Source organism: Myotis lucifugus, unplaced genomic scaffold (assembly GCF_000147115.1).
Source record: "Myotis lucifugus unplaced genomic scaffold, Myoluc2.0 scaffold_5, whole genome shotgun sequence".
Classification (NCBI taxonomy): Eukaryota; Metazoa; Chordata; class Mammalia; order Chiroptera; family Vespertilionidae; genus Myotis; species Myotis lucifugus.
In genome coordinates this window covers 12,977,644-12,993,049 of record NW_005871053.1, presented here as the reverse complement: position 1 = coordinate 12,993,049, position 15,406 = coordinate 12,977,644, and the positions used below count along the sequence as shown (strand labels likewise).

Below are 15,406 nucleotides of genomic sequence, written 5' to 3'. Positions count from 1 at the left end.
GGGTGATCAGGGGGTTGGGAGCTCCCCCTATCAGGCACAGAGCAGGGCTGATCAGGGGGTTGGGGTGCCTTCCCCTGTCACGAACAGAGCAGGGCGGATAGGGAGGTTGTGGCCCCACCCCCTGTCACACACAGAGCCGCAGGGCGATCAGGGGGTTTGGGCGCTGCCCCCTGTCACGCTGATCCCAGTGCCGGGAGGCCTCGCAGCTCTGCTGATCCCAGTGCTGGGAGGCATATTACCCTTTTACTATATAGGATAGAGTCCTGGTGCATGGGTGGGGGCCGGCTGGTTTGCCCTGAAGGGTGTCCTGGATCAGGGTGGGGGTCCCCACTGGGCTGCCTGGCCAGCCTGGATGAGGGGATGATGGCTGTTTGCAGCTGGTCACACACCCTTCAGGGTGGGGGTCCCCACTGGGGTGCCTGGCCAGTCTGGGTGAGGGGCTGAGGGCTGTTTTCAGGCTGGCGGGTGACTGAAGCTCCCAACAACTCCTTTTTTTCTTTTTTCTTTTTTATTCTGGGCCAGCTTTAGCTCTGAGGCTTGGCTCCAGCTCTTAGGCCTCGGCTGCTGAAAGCAGGTATCTGGTTTGTTTGGGTTCTATAATCGAAACACTGTTTCAACTCCAGCTCTGAGATCCCGGCTGGCTGAAAGCAGGTTTCTGGGGTTTTGTTTAGCTTCTATATTTGTAACAATGTTTCAAACTGCAAGCTCAGAGGCCGGCAGCGGCAGGCGGGGAACGTTGGCTTCCTCCATCACTGAAGCAAGCAAGCCTCATGTTCGCTTCAAGCTGCCTGGCTGCTGGCCGCCATCTTGGCTGGCAGTTAATTTGCATATCGCCCTGATTAGCCAATGGGAAGGGTAGCGGAGGTATGGGCTAATTACCATGTTTCTCTTTTATTAGATAGGATATATATATATATATATATATATATATATATGTTTTTATTGATTTCTAGAGAGGGAGGGAGAGAGAGAAGGAGAGGAAATGAGAGAGAGAGAGAGAGAGAGAGAGAGAGAGAAAGAGAAAGAAAGAAAGAAAGAAAGAAAGAAAGAAAGAAAGAAAGGGAGGGAGGGAGGGAGGGAGGGAGGAAGGAAGGAAGATCTATCGGCTGCCTCCTGCACAACCTCTACTGGGGATCAAGCCTGAAACCCAGGCATGTGCCCTGACTGGGAATTGAACCAAGGACCTCTCAGTTCCTGGGGTGATGCTCAACCAACGGAGCCACACTGGCCAGGGCAACAACTGCTGACTTCTGAGGAACAGGGAAAGGTCCCTGAAATGCTGTTGAGTGTATCAGGGTATTGTAAACTGGATGGCAGAGATCGCTTCCCTTTAAGGTAAACTTAGACTTAATGGACCTTTCCAGTTTCAACACCAATAACATAGTAAAGAATAAAAGGAATAGTCATTTCCTTATCGGTCAACATGCAACTGAAGTCCAAGGCCATTATGAGTGCTGGAGTCCTTAAGCAAGGACTTAATGAACATCATAAAGTCAATTCCAGCCTTAGAGACATTCCCGAGCATCAGCTTGGCTTGTCATTAAAATCTTGATAAAATACTAAAATATGATCCTAAGTCTGTTTATAGAAAAGATGAAAACTCTGAAAAGAGCAGCCTCTAGTAATTTTCTAAGAAACAGAAAGTATAAAAATACCAGGAGTTTACAAAAACAGAAGAAAGCAGAAGATTAAAATGTACATGCCACCAAATCTACCAGCACCCAAATTCACACACTCTCTGCTGCACTGTGGAGGGGGCAGCCGGTGAAATTAATGACAACTTTTGGGAATGGTAAGGAAAGACTTCTAGACAGAAAGAAGATGGTAATGAACATGTTGGGCATGGGCCACAGAAGACGCATACAACTGGGGGAAGGAAGCTGAGACTGCAGCATACCATAAACGGGCAAACCCACAAACCATACTTCAAAGCCCCAACACAGTAACAACTCTAACAGGACCACTACCAGAAGGGCAGTTATTTTAAATTCTCTTTTCAAATAAATATAGAACAAAAATAAATGAATACACTAAAGAGGAATAAACCTGATAACAAGGACAAGAGAACAAAGCAGTGCGTAAACAGCAAGCTCCTTAGGACTTCTAGTTAATATTTGAAAAGTAAAGGTACAATTCTCAAGTATGTGTTCCTCACTTATCCCTTAGAAACTGTGACAGACTCCCCCAATGTTACAGAATATAATGATTTATTTCAAAATTCAGTCTGGTTTTAAAAAAAAATCTAGTTTGTCCTAAACTGTGTGTGGGTACATTTTCACATTGCCTCTCCATTCCTCCCACTTCTGCACACTGCAGGGCACAGCTGGGAGCTGCAACAGCTCAGCTGGAGGCATCACAGCCACTGCCTCCTGCCTCACACACTCCCACAGCCCTCACAACAGGGCAGACAGGCAGCTCGGTGGACTAGTCCAGTGACACGGATACAGGTATTTGAAAACAACACCATTTATTCTCAATTATATTTATTTGAGCAATTCATCACACGCTGCCTAATATAATAATTTAATGTTTCCTATATTTATGTCTTTATTTCCTTAAACTAAAGTGTTTTATGATCCTTAAAAGCCAAGGGTTATGTTTCATGATATTCCCCATGGCAACTTGCCTAGAAGTGGTTCAGTTTACATGAGGATGAATGACTATCAGTGGATACTGAGGGGATCTTTTCCTGTTGCCTGAGAACAGGTTCCCAGGACGCTAAGCTCAAGATAAACAGGCATCAGGTGCCCCATATTCTAAAGAGTGCTGCAAATGTTAGAGGTCTGCCACTCCAGCGCTTATTAATAAGTGGCCAAAATGGCTATGCTAGACCCGACCATGACCTCAGATTCCCTCAGCCCCTATCTATAAAAGCAAAATGGGGAAAGGAGCAGGGCTGAGATACAGAATGAGAAGAAGCCTTGAGTTGTGAATTATCAGTCCAGCAAGTGTGCTGGGACCCCTCACTACCAAGCCTACTGTGGAGTCTCCCAAAGAGTCACTCAACACATCAGAGGTACCTGCAAGGAAAGGGCAATGGTATCTCACTCCCCAGATGCTTATCTGCTTATGTGGAAATTTTATCAATTGGTCCTAGTCCTGACTACCTGAACGAGGAGAAGAAAACTAGTGAGACATAGCAGAGCGGATAAAAGGAGCAGCAATGGAGATTACATATAGGCATGGCTTACTGTCCCAAAGAAGACAGCTGGAAGGCAGCCAAAATCAAGCCATCTGGCCATAGCCCTACTCCCAAGGACCTCTCTCCCACCTGCCCAGGTGAAGGGAAGAAATGGAACTGGCCCAGAACTCTTCAGGGTGTCCCACCCAGGTCCCCACCAAAGAGCAGCCCTGCACAACTAGAAGGCAATCAAGAGGAAAAGCTGACAATTAAGAGGAGAAAGTTGGCCTGGACGGCATGGTTCAGTAGTTGGACGTCAACCTGTGAACCAGGAGGTCATGGTTCGGTTCCTGGTCGGGGCACATGCCCAGGTTGTGGGCTCGATCCCCAGTGTGGGGTGTGCGGGAGGCAGCCAATCGATGGTTCTCTCTCATCATTGATGTTTCTCTCTCCCTCTCCCTTCTTCTCTGAAATCAATAAAAAATATATTTTTTTAAAAAAGAGAAAGTTGTGCAGAAAGGGGAGGGTGAAAGAGCTGACTGTGTCCCCTTTTCAGCCAGAGGGGACAGGTGAGGGAGAGGCTAAAGGCTAAATTGAACCTAAGATTGAAGTCTGGACTAGACTCAACTTTTTATACCTTAACTGACTGGAAAATTATGGCCAACTGCCCAGTATGCCATCAAAAGATGGGAATGGAAGATTCAACAAAGCTATTTGAAGTCAACGACTAACGGAAAATAAAATCTTCATTTTTTATATCAGAAAGTATAGATTATCCAATAAACTGATTGCAAAAGAATGAATAAAGGGTTATTGAATAACTTGTAGCCCTGATTTTTTTCAGTTCCTCATTTTCTTTTACATCTTCTGAGTGAGGGAGACAGAATATTTTGAGAACCAAAAAAGGTTCCTTTTAGTTACCTTGATAGTGCTAAAAATACTCTAAGCAAATGCTACACTTCCCTTCAGCCGAGCAGTTAGCCTAATGCAGTCAAAAGGCCAATGTGACAAGGATCCTTGGCGTGATTTACAATGTAAGAGTTTCAAATGGGATAGCCCATGCTGTGGCAATAAACGTTCATTTTAAGTCTCTTAAAGGCTTAATACTTCATCTGAACATTCTCAGAGAAAGCTCCATCCTTGCAGGAGGGAGTAAAATGGTACAATCAAGCCATAAAAAGAGATTGTATCAAAGTACAAGAACCCAATGGCATTTTCACTGCGCTGACCTTGCATCTACTCCACTGAGAGAAAATCTAGAACCAATTTCAGACAAACTGGCAAAGTTTGATTGTACTGAATACCCAGAGCTTCTCCATTAAGACAACAAAGCAATCAGCTGGCACACAGACAAATTTTCTATGTAGGGAATTGGAAAGTCATCTTAAAGTACCCACTGCAGCTGCTCTGACTCATGCAATCAGTGCGAACACCTGGCCCAAACACCTGGCCCAAGAACACCTTTCCCACTTGGTGTGGGAAACCAAGACCAGACTCCTAGGGCTCCAGGTGTCAGAGAAAGCGGTTTACTCTCTTACCCAGGGCAGAAACCCTCTAGCACTTCCCTGGAAAGAGAGATATGTCTGCAAATAAAAATGAACCAATGGGTTCTGAGTATGACTTATGTAAATATTTTGTGGCCAGGTATGCTTTACAGCATCTCCAGTCTCCAAATTCATTAAAAACTCCACCAAAACTCATATTTTCTTTTGGAGATTAAAGTTACTTAACTACTTACCTCACTTGGGAAACTCCCTGAGATAAGTAGGTTACCAAGAGCTCTGAAGATAATTCCCAGTTACTCTACATAGCCAAATTCTGATCCTTTTCAAGAGATGGGTTTTTATATTGGTGCTATTACATAAAATACAGTGGATATTTTCTACCTGTTCCCTAGTCCCTGCTTTTAAGATCAGCTAAGTTAATGATAAAAACTTTCAGGAAACTAGGAGTAGTGGGAACTTCTTTATATTTTAGGTAAAGAATATCTAAAAATACCTACACCAAAATAGAGTACTTAATGGTGAGGAACTCAAAGCTTTCTCACTAAGATCAGGTAGAAGGCCAGGATGTCCCCTCTCACCACTTGTTTTCAACATCATCCTGGAAGTACTAGTTTATGCATTAAGATAAGAAAAGAAAATTAAAAGAATACAGATTGGGAAGAAAGAAATAAAACTGTCTTCACAAATAAAATGATTATCTATATAGAAAATTCAAAAGAAATAGACAAAAAATACTCCTGGAACTAATAAGTAGTAATAGCAAGGTTACCGGATTCAAGGTTTAAATACAAAATTCAATTGCTTCCATTGTTTATATACAAAGCAATGAATAAGTAAAGCTGGAAATTAAGAACATAATATCATTTACATTAGCACTCACCCCAAAAATGGAATACTTAGTTATAAATCTAACAAAATATAGGGGTGGGCAAAAGTAGGTTTATAGCTGTAGGTACACAAAACACTGAATTTATTCTTGCATTATTATTATTATTGTATTACATGAACAACTGTAAACCCCTATATATCCAAGACCCATATAAGAGAAACTAAAAAACTCTAATGAAAGAAATTAAAGAACTAAATAAATGGAGATATATTCCATGTTCCTAGATAAAAAAAACACAAAAACAAACAAACAAAAAAACACAAAGAAACCCCACACCATATTGTCAAGATGTCAGTTCTTCTCAACTAGATTCAATACAATTCTGATCAAAATCCCAGCAAGTTATTTTGTGGATATCAACAAACTTACTCTAAAGTTTATATGGAGAAGCAAAAGACCCAGAATAGTCAATAAAATATTAAAGGAGAAGAACAAAGTTGAAGGACTGTCACTACCCAACTTTAAGACTTACTATAAAGCTGCAAGAATCAAGACAGTGTGGTATTAGTGAAACAGATGAAATAGAACAGAGAACCCAAAAATATGCTCTATGAATATAGTCCACTGATCTTTGACAAAGGAGCAAAGACAATAGAATGAAGCAACTATGGTACTTGAACAGCAGGATATACACATGCAAAGGAACACAGACCTTACATCCTTCATAAAAGTTACCTCAAAATGGATTATAGGCCTAAATATAAAATGCAAAACTATAAAACTGCTAGGAGAAAACATAGAGGGCCTTGGGTACAATGATGCCTTTTGAGATAGAATACCAAAGGCACAATCCACGAAAGAAAAAATTGATAACCTAGACTTCACTAAATCATTTGCAAAAGACATATGATAAAGGACAATGGTCCAAAACATACATTGCGTTTCTCATCTTGAAACACAATGATAAGAAAACAAAGAAAAAGAGAAAAGAAAACTGGGCCAAATACTTTATGTTTTTAATTTTTTAAAAAATATATTTTATTGATTTTTTACAGAGAGGAAGGGAGAGAGATAGAGAGCCAGAAACATCAATGAGAGAGAAACATTGATCAGCTGCCTCCTGCACGCCCCCCACTGGGAATGTGCCCGCAACCAAGGTACATGCCCTTGACCGGAATCGAACCCAGGACCCTTGAGTCTGCAAGCCGACGCTCTATCCACTGAGCCAAACCGGTTCTGGCTAATTTATTTTTTAAAAATATGGAACGCTTCATGCATTTGCGTGTCATCCTTGCAAAGGGGCCATGCAATCTTCTCTGTATTGTTCCAATTCTATATAATAAAACGGTAATATGCAAATTGACCCTAACAGCGGAATGACCAAAACGACCACTCAACCAGTCACTAAGAGGTGGGAACAGCCAACCTCTCAGTCCCTCCCTGCTGGCCATCAGGCTCTGATCACTGGATGGTGAACAGGGAACTGGGGGTGGGTGGCAGTAGGGGTGGGGTAGCCGAGGAAGATGGCCCTGATTGCAGGCTAGCCCTAGGGACCGTACCCGTGCACAAATTTCATGCACCAGGCCTCTAGTTTTAGTATATGTGCTGCTGAAGTGAGCACTGGGCCAAATACTTTAATAGACACCTCACCAAAGAAGGTATACAGATGGCAAATAAGCATGTGAGAAGATGTGGGACATCATATGTCATCAGGGAAATGCAAATTAAAGCAACAATGAGATACCATTACACACCTATTAGAAGGACCAAAATCTAGAACATTGGCAATGATACCACCACCAACAAATGCTGACGAGAGTGTGAAGCAACAAGATGCTCATTCATTGCTGGTGGAACACAAAATGGTACAGCCATTTTGGAAGACAGTTTTGCTACTCTTTTTAAAAAATGTTTTTATTGATTTCAGAGAGAGGAAGTGAGAGGAAGAGAGAGAGAGAAACAGAGATGAGAACATCAATCTGCTGCCTCCTGCATGCCCCCTACTGGGGATCAAGCCCGCAACCCAGGCATGTGCCCTGACCATGAGAAGTCTCTATACCAGTGATGGCGAACCTTTTGAGCTCGGCATGTCAGCATTTTGAAAAACCCTAACTCAACTCTGGTGCCGTGTCACATATAGAAATTTTTTGATATTTGCAACCATAGTAAAACAAAGACTTATATTTTTGATATTTATTATATATATTTAAATGCCATTTAACAAAGAAAAATCAACCAAAAAAAATGAGTTTGCGTGTCACCTCTGACACACGTGTCATAGGTTCGCCATCACTGCTCTATACCTTCCTCTCAATTTTGATGTAAACCTAAAACTGCTCTAAAAAAAGAAACAAAAACAAATCTTAAAAGTCCAGGAAACAGCTTCTCCTCTAGAGCCTCCTGAAAGGGACACAGCCCACTGAGACCCGGGTTAGACTTCACCCTGGCAGAACCGTAGGATAATACGTGTGCTGTTTTAAGCCTCCTGGTGTGTGGTAATCTCTTAAGGCAGAGATAGAAAACTAATACAAAGACAGACCAATGAAGCTCATTGAGCGGCAGAGATTTCCCACTATACTACCAGTTAGCAACTACAGAAGAACAAAGTTTTCTAGAACTCTGGGAATTGCAAAATAAAAAGTTGAAGGTATATTCCAAGAAGTCTGGTTTCAATGGGGAAAGAAAAGTTAATGCAAAGAAAGCCCCCAAACTGAAAGCTGCTCGTTACCTTCAACATTCCGAGAGAGGAATCTTACCACTCATTATCTCCAGGGACGTGGTAACTGAGAACTGAAATAGCTGTGCAAACAGTCCTCGGAATTATTCAGCTCTGATCAAGAGGACACGTCCTAAGAGACAACCTTCCCCAATAAAACCGGAGCAGAGAGTTTTTAGAATGCTAAGAGCGGCAGGTTACCTCAGCGGCAGCCAGGAAATGTAGAATATAAAAAAGGGTAAGGGAGACAGCCTCTGCACTGTCAGAGAGGGTAACTTGAACCACTACGGCATCTGTGAAGATTTCAGGCTATCAACAACCAAGGTAGCACGTAATTAACATTGACTTAAATGCCACCAAAGCTTTTTAATGGTATCTGCTACTTTCAAGACATTTCCTCTTCATGTCTATCTGTGCACATTAAAAAGCTCACGAGAAAGAAGAGTTCAGGGAAGATGCGGAGCAGAGAGTTTTTAGAATGCTAAGAGCGGCAGGTTACCTCAGCGGCAGCCAGGAAATGTAGAATATAAAAAAGGGTAAGGGAGACAGCCTCTGCACTGTCAGAGAGGGTAACTTGAACCACTACGGCATCTGTGAAGATTTCAGGCTATCAACAACCAAGGTAGCACGTAATTAACATTGACTTAAATGCCACCAAAGCTTTTTAATGGTATCTGCTACTTTCAAGACATTTCCTCTTCATGTCTATCTGTGCACATTAAAAAGCTCACGAGAAAGAAGAGTTCAGGGAAGATGTGAAAGTCCCAGAGATGGGACCATACAATTAGTCCAGCAAGGAAAAGCAGCCAGCCAGAGCACGGGGGAGCTTATAATGAGAGAGAGGAGAGCAAGGAGGCTACTCCTGGGTGAGTGGATACTGGGGTGCTGTTCTTGGCATGGACAGTGACTGGTCATGTGACAAGGCACAATTCACTGCAGTTCTCTGAGGTTAGATAACAGTTCATCTCAGAGCTGCAGTTACGGGTAAGCTCGCCAGGGGCAGGACAGCTTCCACCTCTAAACAGCCTCAGGAGTCAAGATACTTTTTAAGAAAGTATTAGGGAAACTCCTACCAGGGAGGGGTCTAGAGGAAAAAACATATCACACCGACACTTCAAAATCTGCATGTTGAGACCGGGTCCTGAGACCCCGAGACAGGTACAGCCAATGGATACTCTAAGACAGTGGTCGGACCACTGCCCTAGGAGAAGTATTCCCAGCTGGGTGTGTAGGAAGGGCAGAGAACATTGTAGGGATCATTGGTCAGTACAACTTTTTACATCACCGCCACCACAATTCTTACAGCTTGGAGTCCACATGTTTTAAAAAATAAGATATAGATATTATATCCAAAGTATTATCTTACTTGAGAATTATCATAGAGGAAATCTAGTGAATATTTCCTGTACATATTTTTGTACACATTTCTACTACATCAAAAATAAAGAGCTGCACACAAATAAAGGTCCTGTGAAGTATCTTGATACTAAAAGTTTGTGAAACATGCCTCTAGTTAAGAATCCATCAGTTGGCACTTGGGTAACATGCATTTATTAGGGTCTGTCCATGCTAGGCATTGCATAAGGCTACAAGCATGTCAAATGTGTGGCCCGCCAGCGGCGAGTTTGACATGTTTGCAAAGACAATCTCTCATTTCTCCAACTGTTATGTGTCACCTGACACTTTCTCTAAGCCCAGAAAGCAGCCAGGGAGGATTTCTGGAAGAATATGCACTAGAAGGAAGAACCCCAAAGAACACTGGCAAATGGAACCCTATGTTTGTGTTCATGGTGTGTGGTAATCTCTTAAGGGTAATATGCAAATTGGCCCTAAATATATGCAGGTGACACTCCATAATAATTCATGTTGGCGGCTTCAGTGCGGTGCCTTCGTTGAAATGCTGCTCTAAGAACTCAGCCCTAACGCAGGGCGAGGAAGAGGGGTCAGATGCTACCTGGACAGTGACATCCTCTGCCTACCCCAGAGTCACAAGTGGCCCGTATAATCCCCAGGTGCTTTGATGCTGGGCTTAGTCATGTACCTCCAGGTTGCTCAAGGTCTGAGCATTTCACCACAGTCAAAATTCAGTGCTAAAAGGGCTTTTTCTACAGGGCAGTTTTCAACCATCATTATTGCACATATAAGCTTTTACTAGTACATGTTGCTATACTTAAAAACTGGGAACTCTGTTAGTATCAAATAACACTTTTTAAGTAATATGTTTTGGCACATTCAGTCAAAATATAAGGCTGCCACTTAAAAGGATTGTGTAGATTTATTTACACTCATTGATATGAAAAGATATCAAAGACATTATCAAATAAAGCTTATAAAACACTGTTTAATGAAAATATTTACACAATCATTTTTTTTAACTGATTGGTTTTTAGAGTGAGGGAAAGGGAAAGGGGAAGGGAGGCAGGTAGGGAGGAAGGGGGGAGGGAGAGAGAAACATCGATTTTGTTATTCCACTTATTGATGCCTTCATTGGTTGATTCTTGTATATGCCCTGTCTGGGGATCCTACCTGCAGCCTTGGTGTATTGGGACAATGCTCTAAGCAGCTGAGCTATCTGGCCAGGGCACATAATAACATTTTAAAAATCTAAACTATGCAATAACGTAAGTGTAGTAAAAAGACTAGAATAATATTTATCCAGAGGCTAATTATGATGTATCTTTGGGTAGTGGGGTTAAGAAGGATTTGATTTCTTGTTCTTATTTTTCTTTTAATTTATTTTGCTTTTCTAAAATTCTAAGACAGTGGTTCTCAACCTGTGGGTTGCAACCCCTTTGGGGGGTCGAATGACCCTTTCACAGGGGTTGCCTAAGAACATCGGAAAACACATATATAATTACATATTGTTTTTGTGATTAATCACTAAGCTTTAATTATGTTCAATTTGTAACAATGAAATTGGGGGTCACCACAACACGAGGAACTGTATTAAAGGGTTGCGGCGTTAGGAAGGTTGAGAACCACTGTTCTAAGATCACCATATATTGCTTAAAAATTTAAAAACTCTAACATTCCCTATTGCTGAAGATATTTGTATTCACAAACATCTTCCTGCTCCATTGTCAGAACAAAAATGACATCTCACAATGAATGGTTTTTAATTCTTCTGTTTTGCTTCCCTGACATTACCATGTTTTTTTCTGAATATAAATCTGCCTTCCTTTAGCATGCTTACCAGCAGAAATAATTTGTATGTGCAAAAGGCCCATAACCCTATACTACTCCATGTCATCTGTACTTACACTATCTCCCTGAACCATACCATCAACAACACTAAATCAACATCAGAACATCGAGTCTCCAGCCTGGGTGTTCTAGCTCTGAAAAGTGACTTAACATTTCCAATCTTTCTTGTAAACTGTGGGCAACAAACACAGGGTGAAAGGAAAATTAAATTGGGCAAGTGATGTGTCAGTGCTTTCAAAGTTATGAAACACTACAAATGTCTGCTGCTTGTTGCCTCATCATCCTTAGCATCTCCCCTAAAATATTTTCAGGTATTCCTGTCAGAATATCTAATGATGAGTTTATCAGGAAACACTTTTCAAAGAACATTTCTGTGAAACGTGAATGAAAAGACAGGAACATGTAACATGAGTTTCTTACTGCATTCAAAACAGAACTGACAGAGCACGGCCACAGGGTCAAGGGGAAAAGAGCCAGGACCGGCATAGGCGTATTAAACAGACCTGAGTTCAAGACCCGTCTTTGCTCCGTCTGAGCTGTACGGCACTGGACAAATGACTGCCATGACTTCACACCGTGGTCTCCTCAGCTATGAGATGTTAGTAGCAGTACTGATGCTGTGGAGGTTTTAGGATGATTAAACAACAGAAGCGCACACAGTGCTCGTCACAGTGCCTGGTACGGAGCAGGAACGTCAGCTTTGCGAGGGTCTTACTGACAATGAGGCCAATGAGGACTTCAATCCTCAGAGAAATGGAAATTGACCAAGACAGAACATTCAAAAAATTCAGTGAAATGCCAAATATTTTTCATATTAAAGAACTGGATTTCTGGTAATGTGTTGCCTACATAATAACACATTCCACTCCTGGAAAACAAACATGGTCTTCTCAGAAATAATATAAGCCTGGTAAGGCCTGACACTGCCGCCCCTGGATTCAACCTAACCATCACTCTTCTCAAAATCTGGATGGTGAAAAAAACAAACGCTGGTTACTATGGGAACAAGTAACCCAAAGGTAGTACTCTGGGAAAAGGGCTCTCACCTTCCGTTAACTACCCATAGCTCTTCTTTTCATCTGTCTTCTTATTGCATTTACCACTTTCTACCTTCTGCTGGAGTCATTTGTGCAGCGTCTGATCTCTCCGCCTACACGGTAAGCTCTTTGAGCACAAAAACCCTGTCTTATTCATCTTTGGATTTTCAACAAAGCCTTGCACACAAAAAGCCATAAATATGTAGTTTGCTGGGGAAAAAACCAACATGTACTTGAAAGCATTGCCACGATTGGACACTATGCCTATACTACTTAACCTTTTGGGGGAAAAGTAATCAAGCCTTCAAACCACTTGACTAGTAAGAATATGCAATTAACCTTATTTCGCAGGCTAGAGAAAAAATTAAGAATTATAGCCCCTCCTGAATGACAGTGATATGGAATTGGAAGACAGGCATACTGGTGTTAAAACAATAATCAATATTGTTTTTATCAAATTCAACTTTCTTTATGAAATTATAATTTATTAAGTCAAATAAGTCAAATTAGGTGATACTGTCATGTTGAAGGATTAATGTTAAAATAGGTATCGTATTCTAAAGATCATTTTTCCCTTCAAGCAGGAAAGCTGTTTTGTTGACCTGGGGTCTTTCACTGGCCCATCAAGGTCTAATGACAGTGCTACCTAATAAAAAGATAAGTTCATTATGAGCAAATTGATGAGCCAGTGAAAGACCCCAGGCCAACAAAACATCTATGCATGACAACAACTGGCATGGTTGCCTTCAGCAAAATGTAACTGCAAACCACATGGCTGAGCTGTCCAAGTATGAACGGCATCCACCACAAAGGAATTAACAATTTAACTAAGTTCATCATGTTTCCAAATCACTGAGCCTGATTCTAAAAAACACCTTTTATGTCAAATACATATCTATTCTGTTTTATGAAAAAAATATACTAATGGCAAAATATTGGTACAATGTTTAGCTCAAACCAGAAATAGTACTGCCCTCTACTGACAGCATATAAATTCTGAGGTGGCCCCCTTGGTATTTTCCTCCCGAGGTATGTTAAAGAGGATTTCCTTACCTTGTACCTAACTTTATGATACTCAGTCTTTTTTTAAAAAAATAATATAGATGGCATTACCATATGCACAATGGACAAAAGAACATTTGCAGGAAAGTACATAAAAGAAAAAATCTAAGTTTGAGCTATCTCCATCCAGCATTTAACTTTGAAACCTAAGGTCTAATCCTTTCTCTCCAACTTCAGATATAACAGGTCAGTTTTAAAAGCAAGTTAAAGCAGTATAATATTTTTTTCAAGGAAAGAATTACCTTTTACCTCCTCAGTCTTTTGCCTATGATCACCAGAAGTGAATGGAAAAATGAAGAAATAAATATGCTACTTTTAGCTACTACGTATCAGTCATTTCTTGTAGAATCTGACATTTTGAAAAGTAAAATATTTCCCAGTGTCCTACTTACAGAATGAAGGTGAGGTTTACCTGGCAACCTGGGAGACTGAGGCGGGGGTGGGGGCACATTCCTAGCAGGTAGGTGTGTAAAATGCTATGTCAAAAAAGTCAGAATGACTTTTCCAAGGAGTGGAGAGGGCAGCCACCCATGAGGCATTAGTTAAGAACTGATGAAAGGCTGGCTTGATCTGAAGTCTCTATCCACTAGCCTGTGGAGCATCACACACATAAATGTCACGCCCTCATGACCTCAGGGGATAAGAAAGGCAAATGCACTGTTTCCCAATACCCGAGAGCCACGCATTCCCTAGACCAGTGATTTGCAAAGACAGAGGGAGAGTAAATGTGTTGTGTGTGTGTTCATTTATATATTATGTATACACATATCTCAGAATCTTGATGTGGAGATGAAAAGGAATGAGAAGGGTACAAAAGGGGGCATGGAGTTTCTAAAATCTGATCAACACTGGGCCAGAACAACCTCTCAGCTTCGTCTCACGCAGACGGGCGAAGGAGACAGCTTTTCTGGGCCCAGAGGTGGTACAAGCGATCCAGAGTAAATTTCACATGGGGAAAGGAGCATGAAGACATTGTATGGCCCAGGCCAACACTGGGCGGCAGGTTTCTGATACTCAATGAGCATGTAACTTTGCAGGTTCTAAGAGAAGAAACTTGGACTTATGAGTGGGTGCTGGTGGTGAGAGAAGAGGGCAGGATACTGCCACCCTGCACACAAGAGATTACTGAGAACAATTCTATAACCCACATTTCTATATGATTTAAACAGTGATTGTAAATCTGGGGCCTGTGGGTGTGCTCACAGAAGCCTTTATGTATGTATGTATGTATGTATGTATGTATGTATTTATATTGTTGACAGTATTACAGATGTCCCCATTTCTTCCCCTCTTTGCCCCCATCCACCTAGCCCCTGCTTCACCCCAGGCCTTTATCGCACTATTGTCTGTGTCCATTGGTTATGCATATATACATCTGAATTGTTTGGTTAATCCCTTCCCGTCTTCCCCTCCGAGGTCTGTCGGTCTGTTCCATGCATCCATACCTCTGGACCTATTTTGTTCATTGGTTTATTTTGTTCCTTAGATTCCACATATAAGTGAGATCATGTGATTTTGTCTTTCTCTGACTGGCTTATTTCACTTAGCATAATAAACTCCAGGTCCATCCATGCTGTTGCAAAGGGTAAGAGCTCCTTCTTTTTTTTATATCTACATAGTATTCCATTGTCTCTGTAAATGTTTTAAATGTTGTGTTTCTGTTTCAACTACAATCAGTCACATACATTTATGTTGAGACCTCAGGATAATGTCCTTAAATTTACAATCACTACACTCAAGTGATCCCTGGTGCAGCATGTTCATCATACCACACTGCCGTGGGAACTTCACTCTCAGGCTCACCTACACAGTTACCTCCCCATTTCTCAAATCTTGACCATCATTTCCTTCCTCCCTCTCAAATAATGGCAGGCCTTATTTACTACAAAATAGAAACAACAGAGAGGACTTCACATGTCACTACCCAAATCC

The 15,406-nt window shown here is 41.6% G+C and overlaps 1 protein-coding gene and 1 pseudogene across 1 annotated transcript in view; both read right to left on the bottom strand.

Moving 5' to 3' along the window:
- Window positions 1-15,406, bottom strand: part of STK39 (serine/threonine kinase 39) — a 228,171-nt gene that overhangs the window by 79,775 nt on the left and 132,990 nt on the right. The gene's annotated exons all lie outside the window — the stretch shown is intronic.
- On the bottom strand, window positions 6,710-6,810 carry LOC111823610 (annotated as a pseudogene).